This window comes from Marmota marmota, unplaced genomic scaffold, assembly GCF_001458135.2.
Source record: "Marmota marmota marmota unplaced genomic scaffold, marMar, whole genome shotgun sequence".
Taxonomy (NCBI): Eukaryota; Metazoa; Chordata; class Mammalia; order Rodentia; family Sciuridae; genus Marmota; species Marmota marmota.
This window is the reverse complement of record NW_026000051.1, coordinates 8,417,226-8,423,563: the sequence shown is the minus strand read 5'-3', so window position 1 is coordinate 8,423,563 and position 6,338 is coordinate 8,417,226. Positions and strand designations below refer to the sequence as shown.

The window sequence follows — 6,338 nt, the reverse complement described above, 5'->3', positions numbered from 1 at the left end:
GGTAGGGATGATACAATATTGGCAATGAGTTGGTAAAGAAGCTTTTTTTTTGAAATGTTCTTTTATTAATGAAATATGATCATCTTTTAAGGCAAGTTGATTTTTGAACAATTTCAGCAAAAGTAAGTTTGCTTTTTATTCTTTTAATGATTTCTATAGTTGACCTTTTTTTTTTCCCTTACTATATGATTCACTTTGGATCCGTGCTCCTCAGAGAGGCAGCAAAGACAGAGTCTTCACTCAGCAAACATTTCCTGAACTTAACATTTTAAAAGTTAACACTTAAAATGAAAAGCCCTCTTAATCTCTAACCCTTATCCCCATCATGAACTTACAAGCTTAATACAAGTTAAGTCTATAACTAAATTTGTCCTTTCTCAAAAACACTTAAGAAACTTTATGGAATTATAGAGTTAAAAATTTTACTGAAAGAAACTAAAGGACCCGTCGTTATACTCCTCAAGCTTCCTGATGTCAGTGCTGGGTAGCATCACCCTCAGGCTGTTCTGTCTGCCTGCTGGCTTAAGGCCTCTCCATCGCTCTTCTCTTCTCCCTGATAATGCCTGTACTCTGGCTTCAGCTCCCATGTGTTTTTGTGGATCCCTTTTACATTCTAAATTCCATTTTCTTTCAAGATGTCCTTTAGGTATCCCACGGGTGGTTTTGTGATGTCCACCAAGTCCTTAAGATTATAATACTGATGTTTCTCAAAGACTGAAAACAGCATGACTAGTACATGTTGCTTATCATGTACTAGCTCACTTTCCATCTTCTTTTTCCTTTCATATTCAATATCATATTGACAACAGAAACAGATTTGTCATTTGTTGTTACAACTTTCTCCAGTTGATGTGATAACCTTACAGGTTTGGAAGATTCTTCTATCTGCAGTCTCTTTAATCCCATATAGTTTCACTGCCAGGAGGTTGACATTCAGCTCTTTGTACCCCTGTTCCTGCCAATGAGTTTATCTGGTGAGCCTTCAATAAATACTGCTAATGTCTGTCCTCCAGCATTTTGTAAGACAAATGGTGTTCTCCAGGAGCATTGACTGAAGCTGGTTTTCCGCCAACATCATGAATATTTGCAAGATCCTCATTCAAAGTAAATGACACCTCAGTCCTTCCTTGATTCTTGGCAATCCGCAATTTCCCAACTTCACCTCTTCCAGGGGCTTTAGCACACTGCTGTGACAAATATTTAGGAACCTTGACCAGCCACAATCTGGTGTTGTGCTTGGCACTTGTTAGGTCAAGTTCCCAGTACTCTACCAGGGGTCTTCGGAGATGGAGGGTTGTGGGCGAGTGTGCAAAGGATGAAAGGTGGTGGAAGGCAGACAAAAGCCAGAGTGGCTCACTTCCAGGATACTGGGAACCCAGGGCTGGGGGATGGTTATTATTTTTTATGGAAATTTTTTACCAGAACTATTCCTTTATTAAAAAACCAAAATCCATAATAATATGGCATATGTAAAGCATCCAAAATGTGTCTTACATACGTAGGATTTTCATAAGGAACATTGTAACAGGGTTCTACTTTATGTCTTGAATGTAAACCTTGCTGATGGACCATGGGAAGCCTTTGTTGAAACTGACTTCTTCTTTCTCCCTCTCCTTCTCCCCCACTCCCAACTGCAGAAAAACAAGATCAACATTCTTCCTATCCTAAGCTGAGTTATCTGTCCTTTCATTTACTGCCACCTTGAACAAAGAACCCCCAGACCTGTAAGTGGTAAAACAGCTCTCTTGAAGATAAAGTTGAACATTAATTACAGATATGGATAATATTTGGAAAACGGCCCTTGTTGTCCCCTTTTTAAAGCCCTCGGTTTCCCTGGCATTAAGAACGGCAGCCTCCATGATGTGAGTCCATTGCCTTTCTCCTTTGCTAGCAAAGCAATAAAATTTCTTTCTCCTTTTCCTCAAAGCCTCATTATTGGGTTATTGGATCCAAGACAAGAACTCTAACTTTCTGTACCAAAATTACTCAGACAATAACTCTAGATGATGCTCCACATCACTAATAACCAGAGAAGTGCAAATTAAAATCACAATGAGATATCTCTTCCTCGCTGTTAGAATGGCTGTTATCAAAAAGATAAAAGACAACAAATGGTGGGAGGATGTGGGAAAAGGGAACACCTGCACCCCATTGGAGGGAATGCAAATTACCATGGTCATTAGAAAAGTGGTATGTGGATCCCTCAAAAAATTAAAAATAGGAATAATACGTGATTGATTAGAAGGTTAGGGAGGGAGAGAAGACCAGGAAGAGCACAGAGAGCTTGGAAGGCACTGAAGCTGTCCGGTACGGTCCTGTAGTGGTAGACACGTGTCATTATACATTTGTCCAAACCCAAAGATTGTACACCACCAAGAGTGAACCCAAATGTACACTGCGGGTGTGGGGAGGAGGTGTTCAATGTGGGTTCATCAGTCATGACAAATACCCTGCTCTGATGTGAACCTCTGTTGGTGGGAATGGCTGTGCCTGCAAGGGAGAAGGGAGTCCACGGGAAATCTGTGGTCTCAGTTCAGTTTTGCTGTGAACCTAAAACTGCTTTAAAATATCAATCATAAGTCCAAAATATCAGGGGAAAAAGAGGGAGAGAGAAAGAGAAGAGGGGTGATTCCATCAAAATAGAAGAAAGATCGGTGGACTAGACAAAGGGACTGGGGGGAGGGAGAAGGGACAGGAGAAGGGAAGAACAGAGGACTGAATCTGACGTAACTTTCCCATGTGTGTGTATGAATACATCACAGTGCATCTCACCATCACGTATATCCACAAGATGCCAGCTTAAAAAAAAAAAAAAACACCAAAAACCTAAAAGTAAACAGCAGAAAAATCAGTAGAGGAAAGGGAATAGGGGGACAGAGTAGGAAAAGGAAAAGGGAAGAGTACTGGGGACTAAATTAGAGCAAATTATATTTTATTTTCAGGATGGAAAATGACCAGCATCCCATGGGGGGTTCTTCTGCCCAGAGGAGTCCAAGCCACCCTAAATCTTAATATCTCAAATAATTAACAAATAATAAAACACAAACACATAGAAATATATTTACAAACAGTGAAGCCCCTGATATATCTAGTCCACATGGGTTGGACAAAGAGAAAATGGCCCCGGTGGTTTATTTAAGGGGTACATCAAAAGCAGGGATAATGTTTCAAGGGCAAAGTCTTGCTTCCTGATGTCTTGCAGTCAGTGGGTTGATTGACATCTCAGCAAGTCATACCCATCTCAGGTGCTATGTGGGATCTTAGGTAGAGCTTGAGGCGGGAGTTCACCTGCATCAGGCAGTCAGTCCCTGTGGGGGGTGCCCCAGGGAATTCCCAGTGCCAGGCTTATCTCCTCAAGAGGCTATGCACAACACAGTCCACACACAGCCCACAGAGGCTTGTGACATTCCATGAATCTATAATTGTGTCAAAATGAATTCCTAATGCTATATATAAATTTAAAAAAAGATAAAATAAAATTTTTCCCAAAGGATGAAGTGTGATTGTTAACTTAAAAATAAAAAACAAATAAATAAAATATTGAGACATTTTAAATAAATAAAAACTGTGTACAGTGGGATGATAGAAGAAAAGGATGATAAATCTCACAGTGTATGTGAGAAGACATCTAAGCTATGTTTTTGATATTATTAAAGAAATAAATACACTTCTGAACAATTTTGAAAAATGTGATGGTGACCATTAACAAATGAAAGTAAGATGTATACACTTCTAGATAGCTGGTGGGGAAAAAGAGAACAAAAATTGTGATATATAATAAAAACAAGAAAATAAAAACCAAAATAAGATTGGCAGTAATCCAAAATATGGAGGAAGCACATGATAGTCACAAAAAAGGAGGCGACATTAATGTACAGGAGAAATATAGGGTGATATACCTGCTCAGAGATTATTGTAGGAAATTAGTAGCTGTCCCACTCAGTTCCCAACCATCTGAACAGACAATGGGATCAAAGTTTTATTAAAAGTAAATCTGTTGAATAAATCAGACAGCACTTTCCTATGTTCATATATGAATACACCTTCCTATGTTCATATATGAACTCCACATCATGTTCAACCACAGGAATGGGATCCTAATTAGAATAAGTTATACTCCATGTATGCATAATATGTCAAGATACACTCTACAGTCATGTATACCTTAAAAAAACAAATTTTTTAATTAAAAATAAAATTAAAATTAAAACTAAAATATTTTTTTAAAAAAAAAGTAAATCTGAATTAGAGCATGCCTTAGTCATCTACAGATATATAACAAATTACCATTGAGCGGACATCGCAAACCACAGAAATTTATTTCTCAGAGTTACAGAAGATGAGAAGGCCAATGTGGAGGTGCTGGCAATCTGAAGTCTGGAGAGGGCCCACTTGCTGATTTGCAGATGGTGTCTTTTCACTGTATTCCCATAGACAAAGAGCAGAGAGTAAAGGTAAACAAGCACACTCTGACCTCTTCTCATGAAGGCACCTATCCCATTCATGAGGGCTCTACTTTCCTGACTCTGTTATATCCCAAAGATACAGCACCCAATCCCTTTGCCTTAGGAGTAAGATTTTAACACATGAATCTTGGGGAAATAGTCCATTCTCTCTCCTTTTCTCCGGCTTGAAGATAATTTCCCCTTAACCTTCCCTGTATCTGGACAGAGAAAGAAATGTGGCTTAATAGTCAAATATCTGCACAAAGCCACGATTCCCAATCCTGGCCATGAATCTGGAGAGTTTCTAAAAACATTACTGTCCACACTAGTGATTCTGTATTAATTGGTCTAGGATTAGGCCCAGACATCAGTCTGTTTTTGCAGCTACCAGATGCTTCTGATGTGCTGCAGGGTTGAGAATGATAGCTTGGAAGCAGTTTATTTCAGGCACTCACATGTAGGCTGTGGCCAGAAGAATGTAAGAATTACTAATTAAAGAGTTGGTGTATAAATGGTGGATGAAGAAGATTTCTTGGCAATCTTTTCTGCAGAGTGAGGTAAGATTGGTTCTGTACATGGATTAAATGGTCCCCACCACCAGATATTAAGAAGTCATGAATATTATCATGTTAGGAACATTGTAATGACATGGAAACTTTTTTGGCAGCATATTAAGTATTGTGCAAAATTATATATAAAATATTATTACTATTATGAAAAATAAGCATATTGATAAAAGTCTATGTTCAGTAGTACAATAATTTTCTTTATTTTTAATTGATTTTATTTTTTAAATGAATGCCAGTGGGATGCATTACAATTCTTATTACACATGTAGAGAACAATTTTTCATATCTCTGGTTGTTTATAAAGTATGTTCACACCAATTCATGTCTTCATACATGTACTTTGGATAATGATGTCCATCACATTCCAGCATCCTTGCTAACCCCCTGCCCCCTCTCTTCCCTTCCCACCCCTTTGCCCTATCCAGAGTTCATCTGTTCCTTCTATGCTCCCCCTCCCTACCCCACTATGAGTCAGTCACCTTAAATCAGAGAAACATTCAGCATTTGTCTTTTGGGGATTGGCTAACTTCACTTAGCATTATCTTCTCCAACTCCATCCATTTACCTGCAAATGCCATGATTTTATTCTCTTTTATTGCTGACTAATATTCCATTGTGTATATATGCCACATTTTTTTATCTATTTCTCTACTGAAGGGCATCTAGGTTGGTTCCACAGTTTAGCTATTGTGAATTGTGCTGCTATGTCCCTGTAATATGCTGTTTTTAAGTTCTTTGGGTATAGACCAAGGAGAGGGAGTACAATAATTTTTAATCAAATAAAGCACACTAGGACCTTGCTACTCAATGTGTGGCCTACTGGTTAGCAGTATTGGTGTCAAGTAAAAATTGATAGAAATACAAGTTCCCATAAAGTTTGAAAAGCATGATACAAGACACTAACTAAAAAAAAATAAAAAATAGAATAAAAAAAAAACTATAAGTAAATAGCAGAAAGATCAGTAGGATAGAGGGAAGGGAACTCCTTGGGGAGAGAGGAGGAGAGGAAAAAGGGAAGTCCTGGGCCTGAATTAGAGCAACTTATATTCCATGCTTTTATAATTATGTCAAAATGAATCCTAATGTTATATGTAACTAAAAAGAACCAATTAAAAATACAATCAAGAGAGCAGGCCCAGCGGCCTGCTGAGAGGCAGAGCCGCCCCCTCCCCCCACGCCTGCAAGGTAGACAGAACTGTGACGACCAACAGAACAGGCCAGACCTGCAACCAACAGACAGAACAGGCCCAGTGGCCTGAGGAAGGGTAGAGGCGCCCCCCCCCCTGCGCCCCATGGCAAGGTCAAGGCCGGCAGCCATGCCGAC

The 6,338-nt window shown here is 39.0% G+C and overlaps 1 pseudogene; it reads right to left on the bottom strand.

Annotated features, from left to right (window-relative positions):
- On the bottom strand, positions 1–1,520 carry LOC107152197 (annotated as a pseudogene).
- Between the last annotated feature and the right edge of the window lie 4,818 nt (positions 1,521–6,338).